Raw genomic sequence first — 23,364 nt, 5'->3', positions numbered from 1 at the left:
CAACTTTGTTACTTATTACTTTTCCACACCCTGCAAATATAATAATTTTATATCCTATTTTATAAAACATTAAGGGCATTTAAACAAGACTCCCCCAATCAATAATGGTCTTTTGATCAATTATTTAGTTCATGATTCTTTTCTTTCTTTTCCCATTTACCACACATGTGGTATGCATGTGTGTGTATTTATGTTTGAAAAAAAATGACCATCCCAAAGAAGATAAAGTGTTGGTGGCCATTCAAAAGGTACCTGAGCCCATCTCAGCAGAACTTGTGCCTGAACACTGACTCTTCACAACTAGCTGTGTAACGTCAACAGACCACTTCTCTGAATCTCTGCTTCCCCATTAGCAGGATGGGATTTTGCAATAATCTCTGAACAAAAGTGTGCACAGCAAAACACTGGCTTCTTAAAAGTTTGTTCAGAATATAATTATCAGAACCTTTGAACATGCTTTCTAGAAGAAGAGTACTAGCCAGAACTGGGAACTTGTGAGCAGACTTCCTCAGGTTGGGAAAATGACATTGTCCTTGGGTCTGGCCATAGCAGTGAAGTGATGTGATGTGTGTGTGTGCGCGCGCGCGTGTGCATGCGTGCGCACGCGCATGTGTGAGTACACTATGGAAGTTTTAGTGGGTTAAGAGTAGATCGTTTTCAGTCTTCTCACTGTTAACAGGTTATGCTGAAAAACAACCTGTTCTGTCTGATAGCATGTGATATAAAGCATTTAGTGGTCTTCCTAGCCTCTATACACCAACTGCCAGGAGCAACTCCAAGTTGTGACAACCTGTAATGTCCCCAACTTTTGTTAGTGTCTCTTGGTTAATACTATTACCCCTAGTTGAGAAAATAAATTTAGCCTGTGAACTTATAAGCAGCTCTGGTGAGTGTGTAGATGCCTGTATGTGTAGGTGTGTGCACAAACATATACATGGAGAAGAGGGAAAAGAGTAATGGCTCAATAGTAAATGTGCCAATACTACAGTGAGTGAGCCTTGAGATCACCTAAGCTAATTTGTTATTCAAAAATAAACTGTAGGAAGTGACATAAATTTCATAACTGCACGTGCAGACCTTCCTTTTCTGATATTTCCTTGTGAGGGATTTAACTATTCATTTCCAGACCTATTTCCTCAGTGGCCTAGGAGCCTTTTTCTTTTCCATATGCTAAGGCACCCAAGAGGATCTGGCTCAGAGACTGGGCGCAAAGTTGATAGATAATTTGGTCAGATGATACGATCCTAGTACAGTGCAGAAATCAGTATGTTAGACTATCTTATGGGAAAGATGCTTTTGTAGTCTTTTGTTAATAGACTTACTTACCTGAATGGAAGTTCAGTACTCTCACCTTAGCCCTTGATAACTGAGAGAAAATTCTTTCTGACCATCTGTATTTTTATATAGATGGAGAAGGATGTGTTTGTTAGTAGAGATGTACAGAGTCAATCTTTCATTAGAGAGTATACTAAGAGGTAAAGTTGGAAACAGAAGGAAGACACATTTGCTGGAGCCAAACACCACACTCATGTTTTACGCATGTAATCCCATTTAATCCTGCCCATGATGAAAGGATTATCAACTCTATTTTAAAACCCAGGCTTAAGGATGTTAAGCAACTTGCTCCAGATGCAGCGGCAGACCTATAGACACCCTGCGTGTCTCAAACACCTGGGCAGTCTCTGGGTGTAGAGTTTCACAGAAGTCTTACCTGTCTGACATGAAGAGTGGAGATCTGGAAGGTCTCTGTGTTCCAGTGCCTTCTTTCAACTGCAGCACCGTAAACACAGTACAACCTCTGCTCTGGGCCTCAAGAGTCCATGGCAGATCCTCCTGTTGCCTGAACCTGTTCATAGTGTTGACAGGTTACAACATATGTGGTCTTGGCTGGGTGCCCACTCCATGCAAGGCCCCCACACTGTTAGGAGCCCACTCTGGGTGAGGGCTATGGAGATTTCTTCTCACCGTGGCTGCAGGCTGCCTGTGGCTGTGTTCGTCATCAGGTGGAGAAATACCTTTTCATCAGGAGCCAATCACTCATCAGTCCAATGAGGAACAAAACACAGATGGTTAAACTATCTTAATTCCCTCCTACCCTATTCACTAGGTATGTGCATCTTAACATATGCTTTTTACAAAACCGCCCACAATTACTCTCCATTTTCAGAGATCCACGGATTATGGAGTAGGTTGTGGGCTACCTCTGCCTTTTTCCAGTGATGGTTGTATATCTATTAATTTTGTAAGTTCAACGCATTAATTAGGCTTCTGTTATACGTCAGATACCACATAAAGACTGAGGAAAAGGGCTGGTGAGATGGCTCAGTGGGTAAGAGCACCCGACTGCTCTTCCAAAGTTCCGGAGTTCAAATCCCAGCAACCACATGGTGGCTCACAATCATCCGTGACGGGATCTGACGCCCTTTTCTGGTGTGTCTTAAGACAGCTACAGTGTACTCACATATAATTAAAAAAAAAAAGACTGAGGAAAAGAGGAAAAAGAATAGAAGCTTCCATTCCGCTGGAATGGAACAGAACACTAGTCACACACACATCATCATCTATGACACAGAGAATGATATGGGCGATCGCCTGGGAAGCAAGGGAGATGAGCAGTTCAGAAGACGGTTTGGAGAACTGAAATCTGAGTTGCTGTATTATCACTGAAGCTCTGGGATGGCAGACGGTGGCAGATTCACCAGGTTCAGGCCCACTGGAGACCAAGTGTTCAGTCTTAAGCCTTGTGTCCAGTCCTCCTACAGTGATAAGGGATTGCTCTTGGTTTGTGACTCCATGGTTACTTTAAAAAGTTGTTATTAAATTATTCCCGAGAATCTGGTAACAAGGTTTGGACTCTAATACCCATGTGCTTATGGTGCTTAATAAGGATTTGAGAGGGTTAATGATACATATAAACTCGATTCCAGATTATTGAGCTAGAACCAATTAAAAAGGTAGATCAAGGCGAGCAGGAAAGATGAATCAGCGGGTAAATCACTTGTCAAGCAAGCATGAGAACAAGAGTTTAGATTCCCCAGAACCCACATAAATGCTGGGTGGATGTGGCAACCCACCTGCAATACTCAGAGGGAAGAGGCAAGAAATCCCCCAGAACAAGCTGCCTACCTAGACTAGCCTGTATTAGTGAGCTCTGGGTTCAACTGAGAGACCCTGCCTCAGTGAGTCACATGGGAGCAAACAAAGAAGATGCCTGATATCATCGTTGGCCTCTGCACACATGTGCCTCTGCATACACACATACACAAATACCAATCACAGAGATCTATACAAAAAGAGTAAAAAATTCTTTTTAATTAATAAAACGACATAGGTCCTGGTTTTTACTGCTATGAGTGTGGATTTTGGAGAAGATGAGTTCAGAAATAATGGCTAGTTTTTTCTTTTCCATTGCAGGAAGATTGATAGTATAATTGGTTAAGTTATTGTTTCCAATGTATATTCCCCGGGAGCAATGTCTATCTGTTCCCCTGCTGTGGCTCATGGTAACAAAATATACTTCTACACCTCTTGGCACTGAGATGAGCTAGGCAGCTTTCTTAACCAATGGGATATTAATGGGCATTGCTCATGCATGGTTGGACTTTTTCTCCCTGTTTTCATCACTGGAAAACACTATACTTCTGTGTGGCTTCTGCTGTTAGCCTGTGCCTCAGACTGGGGCTTCATGCAAACCCCACTGATCGCAGCTTTAAGAACTATCTAAAGGGGCCTGTTCCAGTCTATCAGATGAGCACACATAACCAGAAAAATCTCTCTCTTTTTTAATGAATATCTTTTCTTTCTTTCTTTTTTAAAAGTTAGATATATTCTTCGTTTACATTTCAAATGTTATCCTCTTTCCTCGTTTCCCCTCCGAAAACACACTTTCCCATACCCCCTCCCCCTGCTCACTAACCCACCCACTCCTGCTTCCTGGCCCTGGCATTCCCCTACACTGGGACACAGAGCCTTCACAGGACCAAGGGCCTCTCCTCCCATTGATGACAAACAAGGCCATCCTCTACTACATATGCAGCTGGAGCCATGGGTCCCTCCCTGTGTACTCTTTGGTTGGTGGTTTAGTCCCTGGGAACTCTAGGGGTACTGTTTGGTTCAAATTGTTGTTCCTCCTATGGGGCTACAAACCTCTTTAGCTCCTTGGGTTCTTTCTCTAGCTCTTCCACTGGGGATCCTGTGCTCAGTCCAATGGCAGGCTGTGAGCATCCGTCTCTGTATTTGTCAGGCACTGGTGGAGCCTCTCAAAAGACAGCTATACCAGGCTTCTGTCAGTAAGCACTTGTTGGCATCCACAATAGTGTCTGGGTTTGGTGACTGTATATGGAATGGCTCCCCAGGTGGGACAGTCTCTGGATGGCCTTTCCTTCAGTCTCTTTTTTTCATATTTTGTCTCTGTAACTCTTTCCATGGGCCATTTTGTTCCCCTTTCTAAGAAGGACCAAAGTATCCACATTTTGGTGTTCCTTCTTCTTGAGCTTCATGTCAGTGGCCTTCCTCTATTCAAAGGATAAACAGACTGTACTCAAAGGATAAACAGGCTGAGAAAGAAATTAGGGAAACAACACCCTTCACAATAGTCACAAATAATATAAAATACTTTGATGTGACTCTAACTAGGCAAGTGAAAGATCTGTATGACAAGAACTTCAAGTCTCTGAAGAAAGAAATCGAAGATCTCAGAAGATAAAATATCTCCAATGCTCATGGATTGGCAGGATTAATATAGTAAAAATGGACATCTTTCTGAAAGCAACCTACATATTAAATGGAATCCTCATCAAAATTCCAACTCAATTCTTCATAGAGTTAGAAAGAGCAATTTCCAAATTCATCTGGAATAACAAAAAAAAATCTAGGACAACGAAAACTATTTTCAACAATAAAAGAACTTTTGGTGGAATCACCATCGCTGACCTCAAGCTATACTACCGAGCAATTGTGATAAAAACTGCACAGTATTGGTACAGTGACAGGCAGGTAAATCAATGGAATAGAATTGAAGACCCAGAAATGAACCCACACACCTATGGTTACTTGATCTTTGACAAAGGGGCTAAAACCATCTAGTGGAAAAAAGACAGCATGTTGCTGGTTCAACTGGCAATTAGCATGTAGAAGAATACAAATCAATCCATTCTTATCTCCTTGTTCAAAGCTCAAGTCCAAGTGGATCAAGGACCTCCACACAAAACCAGAGACACAGAAACTAACAGAAAAGAAAGTGGGGAAGAGCCTCGAGCACATGAGTACAGGGGAAACTTTCCTGAACAGAACACCAATAGCTTATGCTCTAAGATCAAGAATTGACAAATGGGGCCTCATAAAATCGCAGAGCTTCTGTAAGGCAAAGGACTCTGTCAATAGGACAAAACAGCAACCAACAGATTGGGAAAAGATATTTACCAATCCTATATCCAATAGAGGGCTAATGTCCAATATATAGAAAGAACTCAAGAAGTTAGACTCCAGAGAAACAAATAACCCTATTAAAAATGTGGTACAGAGCTAAACAAAGAGTTATCAATGGAGGAATCCTGAATGGCTGTGAAGCACCTAAAGAAATGTTCAACATCCTTAGTCATCAGGGAAATGCAAATCAAAACAACCCTGAGATCCAAACTCACACTAATCAGAATGGCTAAGATCAAAAACTCAGGGGACAGCAGATGCTGGCGAGGATGTGAAGAAAGAGGGACACTCCTCCATTGTTGGTGGGATTGCAAACCGGTACAACCACTCTGGAAATCAGTTTGGCATTTCCTCAGAATATTAGACATAGCACTACCGGAGGACCCAGCTATACCACTCCTGGGCATATACCCAGAAGATGCTCCAACATGCAATAAGAACACATGCTCCGCTAATGTTCATAGCAGCCTCATGTATAATAGCCAGAAATAGAATAATAGAAATTGGGTAACATAGGTGACCCAGCATCTGAAGCAGCATTATTTAACACATATATGAGAGGATAAAGAAGGGAGGTCACAACTGTTACACACTGGGGAAGAAGGAACCTCTGGCTACCGTGAGAAAGAAGAAATGGAACACACAGAAAGAGCCTTGGCAAGTATTTATTGGGCATCAGAGACCACACCAAATACTTTACATACAGTATTTAATGTAATTCTTTATAAAAACAAACACATGCATACCTCTTTGCTCAAGCTAAGGTCCACCCACTGTCTTTCTCTTCCCCGTGAACTTTAAGAATAGCTTCTATTTGTAGCACACTCTACTTTCTTAACTTCATAAATGTTCTAGGAGAATTTCTCTAGGCCGGGGATGTTCCATCACCTTTTCTAATGGGCAGAGGTGCCTTTCCTGGACTCCCGGGTCCCTTCCTTCATCTTTTAGCCAGCAGTGAAAATCTTTCCATTCTTGTCTTTCTTGCTTCCCTCCCTCTATCTCTTCAAAGCACACCTGTGATTACATTGGTCCGACCTGGGTAATCCAGGATATTATTCTCATCTCTGTATCTTGCTTAACTAGATCTCTAGTCTTTTTGGAATATGAAAGAATACATTCACAAGTTCTAGGAATGAGAATGTAGACATCTTTGAGGGGAATCATTCACTCCATTACACCATCTTGGAAATAATTTAATGCCAGGTTTATAAAAATTATGTATCTGCTAAATGTATAGCAATTTCCTAGTTCTCCCTATTCACCCCAGTTATCCTCTCACTCAGGATACACAGTTACCTCTGTCTCAAGTCACTGTGGAGCCTTCTTTGATACGGCATCATTTCTTTAAGAATCCCCTCTCCTCTCTGCAGCCAAGAGAGCCTTTCTAAACATATTACCCATACCCATAGCATTCCCTTTTAAACAAGACCTTATTGACTCCCCCCCACTGCATTCAATCTGATGCAGAAACTCACACTGCAGCGTTAATGAGACCTTTCATAAAGTAGCAGCTGCCACCGTGAAGTCACCATGCATACATATCCTCCAGTCCTACACATCCACTCTACCCCACCCCCGCCTTTGCATATGTTTCTTTTCATCCTTTGGCTCTCAGCTTAGATGCCATCCCCCCAGCACCCCCATTCCTCCAAACCATCCTGATTCTTGGCAGCTAGGCTGGCTTAGATGCCTGTATCGCCACCATTAACCCTTCTTATGTTGACTGGATGCTGATCTTAGTCACTGTGGATACTGCATAAACATCTGTTGCCTTAATGGGTGGAATGAATGAATGAGTGAATGAATGAGCCACATCTTTACTGTCTCTGTGGGATCCACCACACTAAAATTGTTCTCAGCCTTGATTCACAGAATGAAACACTTATTTGAAAACCTAGTAACTAGTAAAGGTGACGGTGGGCATTTGTTCTCACCATAAAAGTAAGCATATAGATGTTTGGTATGCACAGTGTGTGTGTGTGTGTGTGTGTGTGTGTGTGTGTGTGTGTGTATACATGTGTGTGCTTATCCCAAAAAGCCTTTTAACTGTGTTTCAGTATTAAGGATTAACATTTTCCTCATATTCATTGTATAGAATTAGAATTAACTAGGGTTCAATAAGAACAATTCACTAGTATAGACTTACTGCTCATTCATTCTGAGACAGTTCTTGGCCCCAACACATTTTTGTTTCCTCTACCTCTCTTTTTGTGGACTATTACTGATCACACTGAAATCAAGATGTCAGTCCACCGAGTTGAAACTCTCCTAGAGAAAGGAAGAGATTAAAGCTGGGGTGTCTGGCAGGAGGACATCTTCTTCCTGCTCCCGGACATGCCAGGGAAGGCAGTAACCACATACAAGCAAGTTTTACTGGAACAGACAGGCCCAGGGAATAGCAGGACATGGTGGCATCTCTTTGGGACAGGTTACAGTTTACAAGATTCCACTCTTCTAATGCCAACCTGGCAGGGAGGTGGTGAGACGGGCTCTGCTACCAGAAGAAAGCTCTGCTTTGCACAGGAGGTGGATTACAGGAAGTATGTAGATGCCTGGCAGACAGTTCATATCAGGAATTCTTCCACAGGAGAGAGTAGACACGGCTGTTTATCAGAAGAACTTGCTTTATAAATAAACAAGGCACATTTGATACAGGCCAGCAGCTCATTATGAACTTGGCGGCAACTGTTTTCTTCCTCTTTCTTTCTTAGCTTCTCTAGTCTGTGGGCCTGTCTCACTGGCTCCCACAGCTGAGTAGTCAAAGTCACTGTCTTAGGTGGGCATGGCCTCAGGTGTCTTATCCTTGGGACACAACCTTCCAGAATAGCCATCCTATAGCAGACACTACTTTGTGCTGTCTCCAGATCTTATGATCTGAGCATATGGTGATGGGGAACCTAAATTAGAGGCTATGACTTTCAGAGAAAATCATTGTGGGCTTCACTCACTCTTTGTCTGGCAGCGAGTCTTCATGACTAAGTCCTGGCCCCAGGAGTACAGCTCTCCATGCCTGGATGTCTCATGCTAAGGAACACAACAATCATTACTAGGATCCTTACATTCCTGGGGTTTGCCCAGCCCTCGTGAATCAGAGTCGTTGGAGGGAGGTCCGAGGAATTTGCATGCCATAAAAGTTACAGGAAGAGATGGAGAGCCATTTTGAGCCCATTTTCCATCACAATTATTTTTGTAGTGGAGCATGATCCCAAATGGAATCCATCTGGGGGTGGCTTAGCTTCAGAAAGCTGTTGGTACAAATCTTGTCTCTGCTATAACGTGTGTGTGACTCAGAAATTCACATCTCTTCTCCTAGAGATGATAGTAACAGGATCTACTTCTCTGGGCTACTGTGAGCACACTTAGTCTTATCTAGATAAATTAACTTACACATGGAACTATTCCATAAATGTTTGGGGTCACTGTGGGTCAGGAAGGATTGCCAACATTTTAGGGCAAAATGCTATTTGGCTCTTCTTCCTAGAAGTTTCATGTGATTCCTTATATCCATGGCATTAGCTGTAATCTCTCTCTCTCTCTCTCTCTCTCTCTCTCTTTCTCTCTGTATATATATGTATGTGTGTATTGCTTTAAATTAAATATATTATAGTATCTCTAATTACAATATATTATATTGTAATATATATAATATATGATATATAATATATGCAATATATTACATTGTAGCATATATTAAATTAATTGTGTATTTTTAGATTAAGCTATATATAGTTTTTATATAATATATAATAAAATTCTTAATTAATATATAAAATATAATATAAAACATAATATAATAAAGAGAAATAATAAGTTCTTTAAATTACATATATCATACTGTAATATATAGTAATATGATATAATACATTTAATTTAAAGCAATCATTTATTTACTGTGTGCATAGGCATATGCCCATGAACCATGGCTCATACAGATGTCAGAGGACAGCTTTTTAGGAGTCACCTCTGCCCTTCCAGCTCACTTTTGAAGCAGGGTCTCTCTTGCCTTGGCTACTGTGCTGTGTATACGAGCTTCCAAGAGGTTATCCTGTCTCTCTCTGCCTCTCGTGTCACTATAGGCGCGCTGGGATTGCAGATGTGAGCCATGGTTCTGCTTTTTGTGTGCGTTCTAAGGATTGAACTCAGGCTCTGGCCTTTGCACAATCGGTGCCTTTCCTGCTGAGCCATCTTCCCAGTCCTGCTTTTATTTATCTGAATCATTTCCCCCACTCAGTCTAGCTAAAGGCTTGTTGGTATTATTTATCATTTCAGAAGTTTAACTCTTAATTTCATGGCTTCCCTTCCCCATTGCTTTTCTAAACTGTGCTTCATTTATTACTGCTGTGGTTTTTACTATTTTCTCTCCCTCCTTTGTTTACTCTGGTTTATTGTATTCTTCTTTTAGTTACTTGTTGATGTAGATTGTTGATCTAATATCCTTCATGGAGTGAGGAGAGAATGCATGTGTGCATGAAGTCTTTGTGGTCCATGTATGTATGCTTGCCACATAAGGAATCCAGAGGAGGTCACCTCATGCTCTGCTCTCTCACTCTGCTCCTTATGCCTCTCACTGGGCCTGAAAAAAGGCTGGCAGCCAGCAAGCTCAGTGACCCTCCTGTCTCTATCCTATATAGTGTTTGGGTTGCAGACCTGTATGTGGTCATGCCTGGCCTTTTAGAGGGATCCTAGGAATTTGCATTTGGGTCCTTATTCTTGCTCAGGAAGCTCTCTTAGCCACTAAGCCACCCCCAGCCTTATCTAATACCACTGCTATATCTTAAAGTAAGCGATCGGCACTATAAACTTCCCTGGACTTGTTTCTCCGCATCTCAGAGATTTTAGAAGTTATGTTGATACGTTTGCTTCTCCCAAGACATGTTTGATTTCTCTTTTGTCTCTCCTCTGACTTTTCCAGGAGAATGTCCTTTAGTTTCTGCATGTTTATGCATTTTCCAAGCATTTTTCCTGTTGTTGATTTCTAGTCTCAGATCCTGCGATCAGGAAAGATAATTTCAATGCCCTTTGTCTTCTTGAATTGGCTAATGCTTGTTTTGTGGACCTGTGTGGTCTATCCTAGAGAATATTCCAGGGCACTCGGAAGGAATGCAGAGTGTGTTCTCCACGTTGGAACGCAGAGCTCTCCTTCTGCGGTAGTGTCACGCAAGATTTCTGTTTTTCCAAGGTTTTTTTATTTGGTGATCTACTCATTGTTAAACATTTCAATATCATTATCTACCTTCCCATTTGGCTGTGTCTTTTTTCTTTATGTCTAGCTGGTCTGTTGTTGGCTGCTTACACCGATGCACAGTCATTCTCTGAAGAATTAAAACCACTTATCACCATGTACAGTGACCCTGTCTGTCTGGTGACAGCTTTTGTGTCTGTCTGATTTAGAAACAGTCAAGCCTGCTTCCTTTGGATTCTCATTTGCACAGAATGTAGTTTACAGACTGCCCGTTACTTCCAGCTCACGTGTGTCTTTAAAGCTCAAACAAGTCCTTTGTAGACAGCACAAAGTTGGCACTTGTCTATTTTTAAATTTATGTCTTTTGCTTTACAATGGAAGCAATTAATGACTGTTAAGGAATTCCCGTTTCTACTTTGTGAATTTTTGTTTGGTAGTTCCTTTGTTGAATTCTGTCTCTCTTGCTGCCTTCTTTTGTCATTTGCCGAACATTTTAAAGTGCCCTTTGCTTTTTGTCTTTAATAGTTTTACCCCCTTTGTGGTTGATATGAAACTATAACGTAAAACATTTTAAAGTTATAACAATTTATTTTGCAACTTAACCTCAACCATGTGTAAAAATCTTTGTATTTGATTTTATATTTGGATGTGAGAATATACATATTTTAGGTATTGCATTCCTATTACCAAATTATCACAGGTCTGGTTATTTTTAAAGACTTTATCTTTTAAGTAGTATATTAAGGTTGAAAATAATTTGTTCACCATAACTTTAGTTTTATAATTTTCTGAATTTCACCATATTCTTATCTTTAGACAGTTATTTAGAATTCTGTTGAACAGTCATAAATATCCATATCTTTACAGTTGAGTTGCTGGTGCCTTTGCCTCTCTTTGATAGCCTTATATTTCCATAACTTTTTGGTATTATGGACATGTGTTTTTTCACTGTATGAAGAAGCAAGCCTCCATTTTATTCTTGTAGAGCAGCATTTGCAGAATGGTCACATCACCAGGCAGCCAGCCTAAGGACTCGGGGTCTGTTGCCAGCCTCTTGTTGATGTCCTTCATCAGAAAGACTTGATACCAGTATTATGTAGGAAGCAATATGAGATGTGTCTCCCACTTTTTTCTCTACTCTGCCCAGGCTTCAGGGAGAATAGTGTAAAACTGTCCTTCCTGACCTCTGGAAACACTTTTATTTTTCTAGTGCCCGCAGGGACAGCCTTTCAACTCCTTTTAGCCTTTTAGCTCCTGTGAAACTATGTTCACACTTAGATCATTGTTCATATTGAGGATCCCATGAGTGTGAAAACCCTTCTCCTGATGCATGGCTGAGGTCTTTCTACCTCTAAACTTTAGTTTCTTCACTTGAGAAATAAGTAGAGCTGACTCCAAACGCTTCTTCTCTGCTCATGGATTACATGTGATTAGTACTATTTATGGGAAGTGGGGGATTTGTGAGTGATTAAATTTTTACCTACTGAAGAAATGTGCATAGGCCTGGAAATGTACAGGGATATGTCCTGACCTGTGTGGAAAGATCACAACCATTCAGTCATCGCGCAGTGAACGACATATAAGAAATGCTCACTAAAGGGACCATTTACATACAGGTGTTGTTCATATTGTACATTCACAGAAGAATCAGTTTTAGTATACATATAATGTCACTGTCAGGGAATCATCCCCAGGTTTTACATTTTAGCCCTGAGAATCTCAGTGACTTTACCTAAGGCACTAAATCTACCCGTGCTTAGGTTATATTGTCCCCATAAATAGACTTTATACCTGCATTGACAGTGCACTGTATTAAGATGATATACTGTGACACAGAAGTATACAGTAGGCATTCAACATACATGTACCTTAAACACCAGCTCACTGCTTATCTTATAAATTATTTCAGTAAATCACTTTGTTCTACAATATAAAAACTTTTCTGAAAACATGGATGGCCTTTGTTTAGTATCAATAAATTTTTTTAATCAATCACATCCCCCCCCCCCTTATTTCATTGTAGATCTATAGGAGTTGCAAATCAATAATGTAAACCATAAAGATGTCAGATTATTTCCTCTTAGGGTGAATGATTCTGATACTTATGTAACCATTAGGTATGACTTTAAAAAAAAAAACAAAATGCAATAATGCTCTTAAATGTGATGCTTTCTTCCATTTTTACTTTATTTTTATTTCTTATTTTATTTATTGACATTTCAAATGTTATCCCCCTTCCCTGTTTCCCCCTGCAAACTTCCTATCCCATCCCCCTCACCCCTGCTTCTAGAACCTGTTGAGACCAGATCCAGAGGTTAGACATGGCCCCTGGTTGAGAGATGGGGCCACTCACCCATCTCAAAAATATTAACCCAGAATTACTCCTGTCTAAAGGAAATACAGGGACAAAGAGTGGAGCAGAGAATGAAGGAAAGGCCATCCAGACACTGCCCTACCTGGGGATCCATCCCATATGCAGAGACTATTTTTACTTTAATAAAGTATGCTTTTCTTCCTAATCAGTAGTAAGATACTTACTGTCTGCTCACAAGCTCTAAAGTTCCTCTTCCTCTTCTCTGCCTCTTCCCCTCTTCCTTTTCTCTCTCTCCTCCTCCTTGTCTCTCTCCTCTTCCTTCCTCCTCTTATTGCTACTAACTGGCACGGATGATGTTCTAATAGCAATCATCTGGGAGTTCAGGAGCCAAACAAACCTGGTTCCCTTAGTACTCATGAAACACTATTCTCTTTTAGTCACTGGTCCTGTTCCAGTATTGTTTGCTTCATCGGATGTCTTCATCTTATCCTTTCTGGAGCAGTCCTTTGGGAAGTAGGAGAACATGTGAAGGAGCTCCCATTTGCAAGCCCACATGGATGGGAGACCAGCATGGCTGTAACTGGACTATGTAAGGAAGGAATCTCATGAGGTTCTATCTGCTGTTGACACGGAGATAAGGGTTTGGAAGGTTCTGTGCCATTGCTTGCAAACTGCTGCTCCAGCATCTCTTAGCAGCTGCCAGGCACCTGACTTCATGTCCTTCTAACCACAGTCAACCAAGTCCCAGGCTGCACAAGCCTGTTTCCATAGAAATGTGAATACACAGCCAGTGCTTCCTCTTCAAGGCACCTTGTCCCTTTCTTCCCTTTTTTCTAGATGTTTTATGACAGTTGCTTGGATTTCACAACAGGGAGATGTGTCACAGAGTCAGTCATGCAGTTCCCTATGAAGAAATACATTTTCTTCTCTCGTCTAAAATCTTCTTTGAAAAAAAATTTTTTTTTTAAAAAGGAAAAATTTTCAGATAAACTTCATCTTTATACATTTCTTCTACAAAGGGCATAAGGAAACAGAGGGGCTAATGTTAGTGAGGATGGGAATATGGGTCTGGTTTTATGTTGGCCAGATAGAGGGGGAACTTCTTATGATGCTTTTCAAGATGGCTTCGGTCCTGCATGATCCCCAAAGGTAACTTTGACCTTTCTGGAAGAGAATGACAGATCTCCCTGGTCTCCAATTATTTCAATAACAGCAAACTCAAAATCTATGTTGTTTTTGGATGTAAAAAAAGCCTCCTTTGAATAAAAGCCTAAGTTGTATTGATTAGCCATTTGTGTTTTGGGTGCTTGTATCTAGTTCTTTATATGACCAGGTCTGGGTAGGGTAGGGTATAAATAACAAAGGAAATATTATTTAAGTTAAACTGCACAGAATCAGACCTTTAAGTATGAAATCATTTGCAGTAATCCAGTGAAGGGAAATGGAAAAGGGCAAGAAAGTGGGGGGAAAGATAAGCAAAGAAAGGGTGCAGGCAAGGTCTGGCAGAGAATAAATTCATAACGATCTCTTTTTAAAAATCATGTTAATTAAAATATTTTATACTACACATTTTAATTATATTCTTTCCCCTTCCCCAATCCTTCTCATAGCCTCTTTCTTCCCTGTCCACCCCAACATCATGTTCTCTCTCTTTCGCTTTAAATGAACTAACAATTGTTGTGTTTGAGTGGTCGCTCTTGTTGGCATGGTTCTTTCTGAAGGGAAATGGATGAGAAGTAGATCTGGGGGCAAGGGGAGGTGGGAGGCAGAGCTGAGAGGAGTAGAGGGAGGGGAACTGTAGTTGGGATGTGTCCTTCGGAGAGAAGAGTCTGCTTCTAATTAATTAAAAGATACACACACACACACACACACACACACACACACACACACACAGTCCCTGAACAAACAAACAAAACAAACTAAAAAAACCCAAAAGAAGCAGAAAAAAGCAACCTACCAAACCACCACTACCACCACCACCACCATCACCACCACCACCACCACCACCACCACCACTACCTCCAGCAGTAACAGTAAAAGAAACCCATGGAGTCCATCTTGTGTTGGCCAACTGCTCCTGAGCATAAGGCCTGGTGAAATGGGATGGAGACAGAAGCACACAGGTGTCCTGACTCAGTGCAGGTAAGTGCCTGAACTTTACCTGACAGTCACTTGTTAAAGGTTTCTAGGGTATCACAATTTCTCAGGAAATCTTAGCTCTTTTATGCATGTCAAAGAACATACAAGCTAAGTTAAAAGGCATCTGTAGAGGTCTGAATTGACCACCAAAGTGGTGCTCCCAAGAGGGATTAGTCATGCAATAGGCACAAGTTAAATGAGCAGACTCCCATGTCCTACGCATTTATCTAACTCCAAGTGCAATCATACCTCTCCTCACTGTGGGAAACCACTGCTTTAAGTGTTGCAACGGGCTGAGGATTCTATCACTGCAGGCAGCAAGTCGGGACCAAGGAAACAGGAAGCCCAGCTCTCTAAGGAGGAAGAAAGATCAGTGCCTTCTGAAAATCAGGGAACGGTGCAGCCAGATTCAGTTGAATCCTTAGTTTGGCCCTGGGATTCTGTGACTTGGAGAATCTGCTCTGCCTTTTGATGGAATCTTCATAGCTATGAATGGTGCAACTTCATCCACAGAGTTCTAGACAATATCTGTGTGCTTTGCCAGCCATGTGTCCAGATTCTTGGGAACAGAGAGAAAAAAAAATGGGATGAGTAGAATTCTCATATCCATGGAGCTCAGGAGATGCGATGTCACCACCACATACTGTGATGGCAGAACCTTGCTCTTTTCTCAGGTGCCAGGCACTGTTTATTCTCTTCTTTTTCAACTGTGAACTCTTCATCAGTATTTGTTTCATTTTCATGGGACTTAAGGACAGATGCCAACACTTCCGACTTAGGACAGAAGTGCTCCTTCATGGCTTCTACCAAATGCTGTTGTAGAAACCACAGCACTATGAAAATGAGGACAACATAACATAGAAAGAATTTTCTATGTATAACAAAGGTATTGGGGGGCACTAGTTACATGTACAAAGCTAAAAGGCTACTTGAAAATCAAAAGGTAAAATTGAGCAGATTTTTTTCAAATGATGCTAATTACTACTTCGAAGAGCTTTTTGAAATAATTTATTTACTTTTTTTGATGTTTGCCTTATGTGACTCAAATGTTGAGGAGCACAGCCTGCTGAGATTGGGGTAGGTGCCCTCAAGTGTCCCCAGTTCCCTGTTCCTTCACAACATCTTGCTGCATTTCCATAATCTCTCTGACTCACAGCCCCCTGCTCCCTACCATGCGATCATTGTTTTGAACCGCACGGATTTCGACGTCAGAACCAGCCACTTCATGTTTTTTTTTTTTTCACCAAACAAAATTAACTGACATGCCAACCCAAAACAACCACAAGGAAAACTCAGCCGTGTGCTTTTGCTGAACTTGGGTGGAGGAGGCTTCCAGGACTAGGACATCAATTAAAGGGACAAGAGCATCTCATTCTCTATGTGACTGTACCTGTCATAGCGCTTTGCTAGCTGGGGACCACTCGGACTGCCTCTTCCTTCCTCCTTGAGAATACTTTTAATCTTATCAGTTCCATGGTCACTCCGGGACTTCATAGTTACAGTTTCTTTTTCTCAGTCTTAAAGCTAATTTGGAATTTGTTTCTTAGGACCACAAACTTTCTCAGACATCAACCTTATTTACATCTTTGTCTTTGGAATATTACGTTATTTGTGTGAGAGAGTACTTAAGTATGTTAACTCACCACACAGGCAATCGCTTATCAGTTCTTTGAACCTTGGCCGCTTACTTAGCATGATTACTTCGTATGAAGAAGACTGTGCCTTAGTTTTTACAGATGCCCAGCTTCCCGTTGTTTTCTTTCTCATTATTCCAGAGACCAGAAAGAAAGATTAAAGTAATTTTTACCTCCCTGTCCTCTAAGAGAACCAAGGTCTTGAAAGACATGCTTGCTCCCCTTTGTCTAGAAGAGAACTGGCTTTGATTTAGGAAACCAAGGCTAATGGAGACTGGCTTTGCTGGGAGTAACTCCCTCTGGGGCTCAGTTCTAGGAGTCAAGGAAGCTTCAGAGCTGGTCTGGCTTCTGCTGACAGCTCTACGAGGTAACCAGCTTGGTATTCAGATCCCATTTTCTCCTGCCCGGCCTCTGCTCTGTTCACTCTGCTTAGTAGAATGGCTCTGCCTTCTCTTTAGTGAACTATTTTTCAGTCAGTGAATTTCCAGAGCTTGGACTTCACTCTCATTTCCAAGGTTGTGCATGTGATTCCATGGTTGGAGTATATTCCGTCTTTCTGGCCTCGGTTCAGAGGCAAGAGTGGGCATGAAGCCAGATGAAGGAGTCTCAGTTTCTCACACTGGGGAAACCCTACTCATCTTTCAAGACCATGGACTTGACTGCTCCGTAGTCTCTACTCCCACAGAGCATGTGCTACCAGTTCACATAGAACCCAACTCCAAAACAAAACAAAACAAAACAAAACCCCACCAACTCTCCTTTTTGTCTGTCTTCTTCTGGGTTAGGGAGTATAGGGACAAAGGTTATTTTTAGCTCACTGTCAGTAGCTCAGAAGGAAACTGCACTATGGTAGGAATTCAGGCAACATTGGCTGACTGAGGGGAGGGGTTGTGGAAGGAGGCTTCTATCTGGACAACGCGGAGGCTCTGATTGAATGCAGGGACAGGGCTCAGGGCCCGGGGTTTGGTGACATGACACTTTGAATCTGATCTCCAAAGAGCCTTATTAAGAAAACAGTAAAGCTGAGAATTGCACCAGTGTCTCCAGCAGACTCCCAAGTCCCCACTAATGACTCCTATTATAGCTTTCCATTGCTTCCTGTTTCCCCAAGAAAGTCTCACATTGTCATCCCGGCCTGTTAAACGTTCTGTGGGCCCATTATCAAAATAGCATTTTCAGCTTCATTGAACACATGTAGGAAATGTTGTCGTGTTTAAAAGGAAAAAAAAAAGAGCTCACAACTCCGAGAATAAGCCCAGATTCTATTGGGGTAATTATCTCTTCTCCAATAGCTTTTTGGAAAAGAGGATATTTCTAATTTTTTGGAAAGCTAAGCTTTACATCGAAAAGGCTAAAGTTGTCACCGATTAGATTAGTGACTCAACAATTGAAACTTGACATTCAATTAATTTCTCCTTCCCCCACCTCCTGCTCCGTGCCTCTCAGGACAACCTTTCTTTGTAGTAATAAAGACAGATTGCACACAGGTTTCTGATGGGTGTTTGGTGCAGGGTCATTTCTGACTATGTTTCTGTGGGAGTGGAAAGCAAGCCTGCAAATTTAAGTGGTGAATGGATCCCAAACATGATAATGCGGGGGTTCAGACCAGGGTCACTCCGGATAGAAGGCGTGGCTCAGAGGAATGCATGTGCTGCAAGAGAGAGGGGACCAAAGGGACTGGAGAGGCCCAGCTGTAGAACTGCATCTTTGGTTCATCATCAGCTGCTTAATGACCATTGTCTGAAGCTCTCAGTGTGATACCTTTAACGATACCTCTGCAGTCAGAAGGGCTAGAGGCTGAAGCCCAGCTCTGCCATTAATCAGAAGCACAGTGAGTGCATCACTACTATTTTTTTGCAAGCTTTGTTATCCTCACCTGCAAAATCTGGATGGAGACATTAGCCTCATACATTGTTAGTTTTTCCTTTCTTACCTATCCCTCCACCCTCCTATACAATCTAAAGCAGAAGACCTGGCCTGGGTGGCTTGGTATGCTCTGGCACCAGTGAAGAAGTGAGGCTATGTCATATAATGACAAACCAATGGCTTTTAGGGACACAGAGGGAGCACAAACACTGGTCAGCCTTCCAAAGCCAAGGGAGGCTTTCTAGAGGTATGCTAAGCAAGTTGCCAGGAAAGAAGGGCAGGCATTCCTCGGTGATAAGTAGAGAGGACTTATGGCCAAAGGGCCAAATGACGAAAGTGCCATTTCAAGGGCATGTGAGGAAGTTGAAGGTAGAGAAGGAGGTTGACTTCAGTCCTAGGTTGACATCCATATTATATAATAAGGGCTTCTCAGACGCCCACGGACTTTGGGTTGCCTGGATACTTCATGAAGAAGTTGTATCTTGAACTGCGAGAGAAATGTAAACAGAAACCTCAACGGGATACCCTCTCATATCTCCTAGTGTGGCACCACTATCATCAAAAAGGTAAGGATAAGCAAGGCTGGCAAATACAGAGAAAAAGGAAACATTTGTCCACTGTTGGTGCCCATGTAGGTAGGTACAACATTATGGAAAAAGAATACGAAAGTCTCTAAAGATGTAAAAGGCAGGACTACTATATATCCAGCAAAACCTCTGCTTGGTGTGGTCCCAATGAATATTAAGTCAGCAGCACATAAAAATACCTGATCCCACATGTTTACTGTAGCATGACTCACAATACCCACGGTATTCAAACAGTATAAATATGCATCAACAGATGAATGGGTTAAGAGAATGTAGTGTAGCTATCTGTGGATAATGCATTGTTATTCATCCTTATAAAAGAAAGAAATCCTGTCATTTACAGCATGGAGGAACCTAGAGGACATGCAAAATAATGCAGGTCAGATATAGAAAGACACATATAACAGGACCCCCTTATATGTAAAATCTTAAAATAACAAACAAATGCACAGAAAAAGGGTAGAAACATGTGGCCAGATAACTTGTGAGTAAAAGATGGAAGCCACTAGGTATAGCCAGTAACACAGGTCTAGAGAGCAAACAGAGCACAGGTCAGTGTAGTCACTAATTCTGTAGCTCACGGGGAGGAGTTCCTCAAAGAGTAAATTTTAGGAAACCATGCAAAATGATGGAGATGCTAATTTGCACGAGTGGATATTTGTTGTCCCTGTATATGTATATCCAAATACCATGCAGTAGACCCTAAACATATGAAAGCAGGTATCCTGGAACAGGGCCCAGCCAGTCTGGTTTCCAGCAACTCTTGAAGACAGCAGGTGATCAGAGAAATAATGGAGACACAGGATTACAGGAGGCAGAATGAATGCAAAGTAATAGCTTAGACTATGTCTTCCCTGGGTTGGGGTTGAGTCTTAAGCCTCAGAATATTGGGTCCTCCTATCCAGAATGGACTGAAAGTGTAGATGCTGGGGAAAGAAAAGCCAAGAAGTGGCTTTAACTTTAACCCTGATCAAAGATGCTGTTGACTGGAGCACTGGGCAAAGGTGAGGGGAGAAACCACCGTGCTGATAGTGTGCTTAAGCTGTGGAGGATGGCACCTGTTTTCTGGAGATAACCAGAGCTCGTGCTTGGAATCACCTTTCTCTTTGGTGTGGTCATGGATGGGAAACCGTGGAAAACCCACAATTAAAGATATGGAAGAAAATGTTAGAAAACATATCAGGCAGTAGAGGTATCAGAGATAAAGTTGAGCCTGGTCTCATGGTTGGCCAAAGCTACAAGACAGAATTTATCTTTTAGACACTGTAACATGGCGGCTTCTTAGGAGTACTCAGGTCATCCAATGGCAGCCTCTCTAACCCAGATCCAGCCTCTCATTCAGGAACAGTTCATGTTAGAGAACATTTTGCTTTCTCACTGACTTTGGGAAAGTTGCCTTATATCCCCGAGCCTCGGTCTTCCCCTCTGATAAATGCCAGGGTAGACTGTGGTTTGTCTGGCATCTGTAGTAGAAGCATTTCCTGGCTAAGTGAGAGTAGACACTATTGCATTGCCTTCAGAGTAGATATCCAGTGGGTTCCAGAGAAGCCAGGGGCCTTTTCATTTAGAGGAGGAGGAGGCTCTTTGGTTGGTTGGACTTAGTCATATTGCTCTTACGGGGGAAACATACTAATTAGGAGAATCCACTAGAGGTTTCTGGCAAGGAGTAGCATGAGCAGCGGAGAAGCTGAAAAGCAAAATGAGCAGTGTTCTGGGTGGATGTCTGTGTCGTTGTGCGGTTTGTGTGAAGTCACAGTGAATAATAATTGGCTCCTTCATGTTTTCCAGCCTGGATGACAACCAAGAAGGTGGGAACAACCACTCAATATCAGAGGCAGCCCACAAACTTGTGCCACAGACTCTAAAACAAGCACAGGCTCACAATGAGCCCTGATAAGTGTCCCCATCAGCTGGTAGTGATGATCACTAGCTTGCTAGAGTGTAGTAGGGGGAGGGGGAGAGGCCAGACAGAGACGTGTAGTCCTGGGTCCTACATGGCCTCAGAGGTTGTATGCAGAATGGGTCTGATTTTTGTAAGCACAGTGGGAGCTCACTGAAGAGTATAAATAAGGATATTCTATGATCAGCTCTATAAGTAGGCAGCGGAATGAAGAATGGAAAAAAATGAGATAATCCATGCCAAGGGTTTTCCTCAGACCTGGGCTATAGTAAATGCTCAGGAAACACGATCTAGTTGATGTCATGGATCTGACAGCTGCCAGGTATTATCTCAGCCAATGGGCCTTAGGTACTTCCTTCTAACAAAGGGATGGAGGTGTGCCAAACCTGCCTTAGCCTGGCAACTTTTCATAACCCAGCACTGGGTGCTTAAAAGTGTAGCTCAGTCAGGATTGACATAGAAGCAAACAGACCCTTCTAAGACAAAGGACCAGACACTTTGTTCCTCAGTGGTGAAGTTGAGGTTGGGAAGGTATAGTTGGGAGGAAGTCCCAGCAGGGAGGCTGTGCCCTCTAGTGGGGTAGGGAAGAGGAGATGTTATTTATTGGTTTTGCCCCAGAGACCTCAATTCACAGCACTTCTGCTGTCCTGGGCAACTTTAACATCCACGTGTCAGGATTTCTGCTGGGTGTGTCTAAAGTGTGAGCATATAGAGAGTATGAAGCATGGGATATCTAGGCACTAACGAGGAAGGATACCAGAAGGGTTGCAGTCTCCCTAGTGGATTAGAGGCTCCAGTGGGGGAAAAATAGCTGATCCTATGTTGTGACGCTGACAACATCTGTCTCATCTTGCTCCAGCAATATAAACAGAAGACAGTCTTCAGTTGATACCCAAACCCCAGGACAGCACCACAAGCTTCTTGCTGCTCTGTTTATCCTCAAAACTGACTGGTCCCATGTCTCACACAGGCAGGGATTCTCTCTCTGACATGCTCTGTAGTTGTTTGATGCAGCTGTTGAGAGAATTAAGCTTAAGAATGTTTAGGCCTGGCTCAGACCAGTGTACAGATTAATGACCCTTTGAAAAGATGATGTATGTGAGACACTTTTGCAGTACGCCTGGTATATAAAGGGTACTCAACAAACTCCCAGGAGAGGTAAGCTGTTATGTATCAATGTCAATGAAACAAGAATAGTGATCTTGAGTGTTTAGTAGAGCCCACGAGGATCTTGTGAAAGGCAGGCTCCTGCTGTATCCTCTCTTCCCATTCTGATTCAGTACATCATAAGTGGGAATATGGTCAGCAGTGTTTTAATACCTTCTAAGTGATTCTGATATAGGCGCTCCCTTTGGATTAATTTTCAAAAGTATGTGGGATGAGTGGGTAGGCTGTGTGGTGCAGAGAGCTCGACAACCTGGGCTAAGATAACTCGTGCTGAAAAAATGATCAAACATGAGAGGCCTAAGTCTGGACCATGAAGTAGGGGTTACAAAGAAGAGCAGAGCGGTTTTGGGAGTGGAAACAGCTTTGTGTGGAGCTGATGGTATTAGAGAGAAGGACATTATATGCTTCTGATATTCCATGCCTTCATAGCAGGGACTGGTTCATGTCCCCATACATTACATGAAACAGTTCCTTCCTCTGCTAACATCCAGCCCATCTGTAACCTCCTTTGAGAATCTCACTATCTCCTCACTTGCGTGACTCAGTTGCTCTACGATCCCCACAATGATGATCTCCTTCGTTAGTTCAGTGGCCAAAGGCTGGAGTAAATGAGGCACGTAGTCAGGGACAGTGAAGGAAAGGATATTTTGTTAGTTTGTTTTTTGTTTTTATTTTTATTTTTCAGAATAACTAGCAGACAAATCAATGTTAAGGATGTTTCTTAAAGAGGGAGAAAGGATGGGGTGTGGAGAGAAAGGAAGGGAGATGGAGAGGCAAGTCAGTAGAAAGAGCGAAAGGGCAGATTGATATCATCAGCCTTTACTTCATTTATGACTACATTGCGTGCTTTATTCTCACAAAACAGAGCAACCACTGTTTAAAAAAGCAAGAAGATTGAAACCTGGATGCAAAGAAAACTGTCAAAGGCTACACTACCCATGTAAGCAACACCTGGGATTTAAATCCAACTCTTTTGGGTTGGTACTGTGTCTCCCACACAATGAATGGTGTGTGTGTGTGTGTGTGTGTGTGTGTGTGTGTGTGTGTTCACCATGCAGTCATGCCAGATACACTTGTGTTTTGTAACACTGAGCCCTTTAGGGCCATGATCTTTTCCATACCAAGCTCTTAGAACATACTAACCTTCC

The sequence above is a fragment of the Mus caroli genome, chromosome 2, assembly GCF_900094665.2.
Source record: "Mus caroli chromosome 2, CAROLI_EIJ_v1.1, whole genome shotgun sequence".
In the NCBI taxonomy this organism is placed as follows: Eukaryota; Metazoa; Chordata; class Mammalia; order Rodentia; family Muridae; genus Mus; species Mus caroli.
This window is presented reverse-complemented; position numbering follows the sequence as displayed.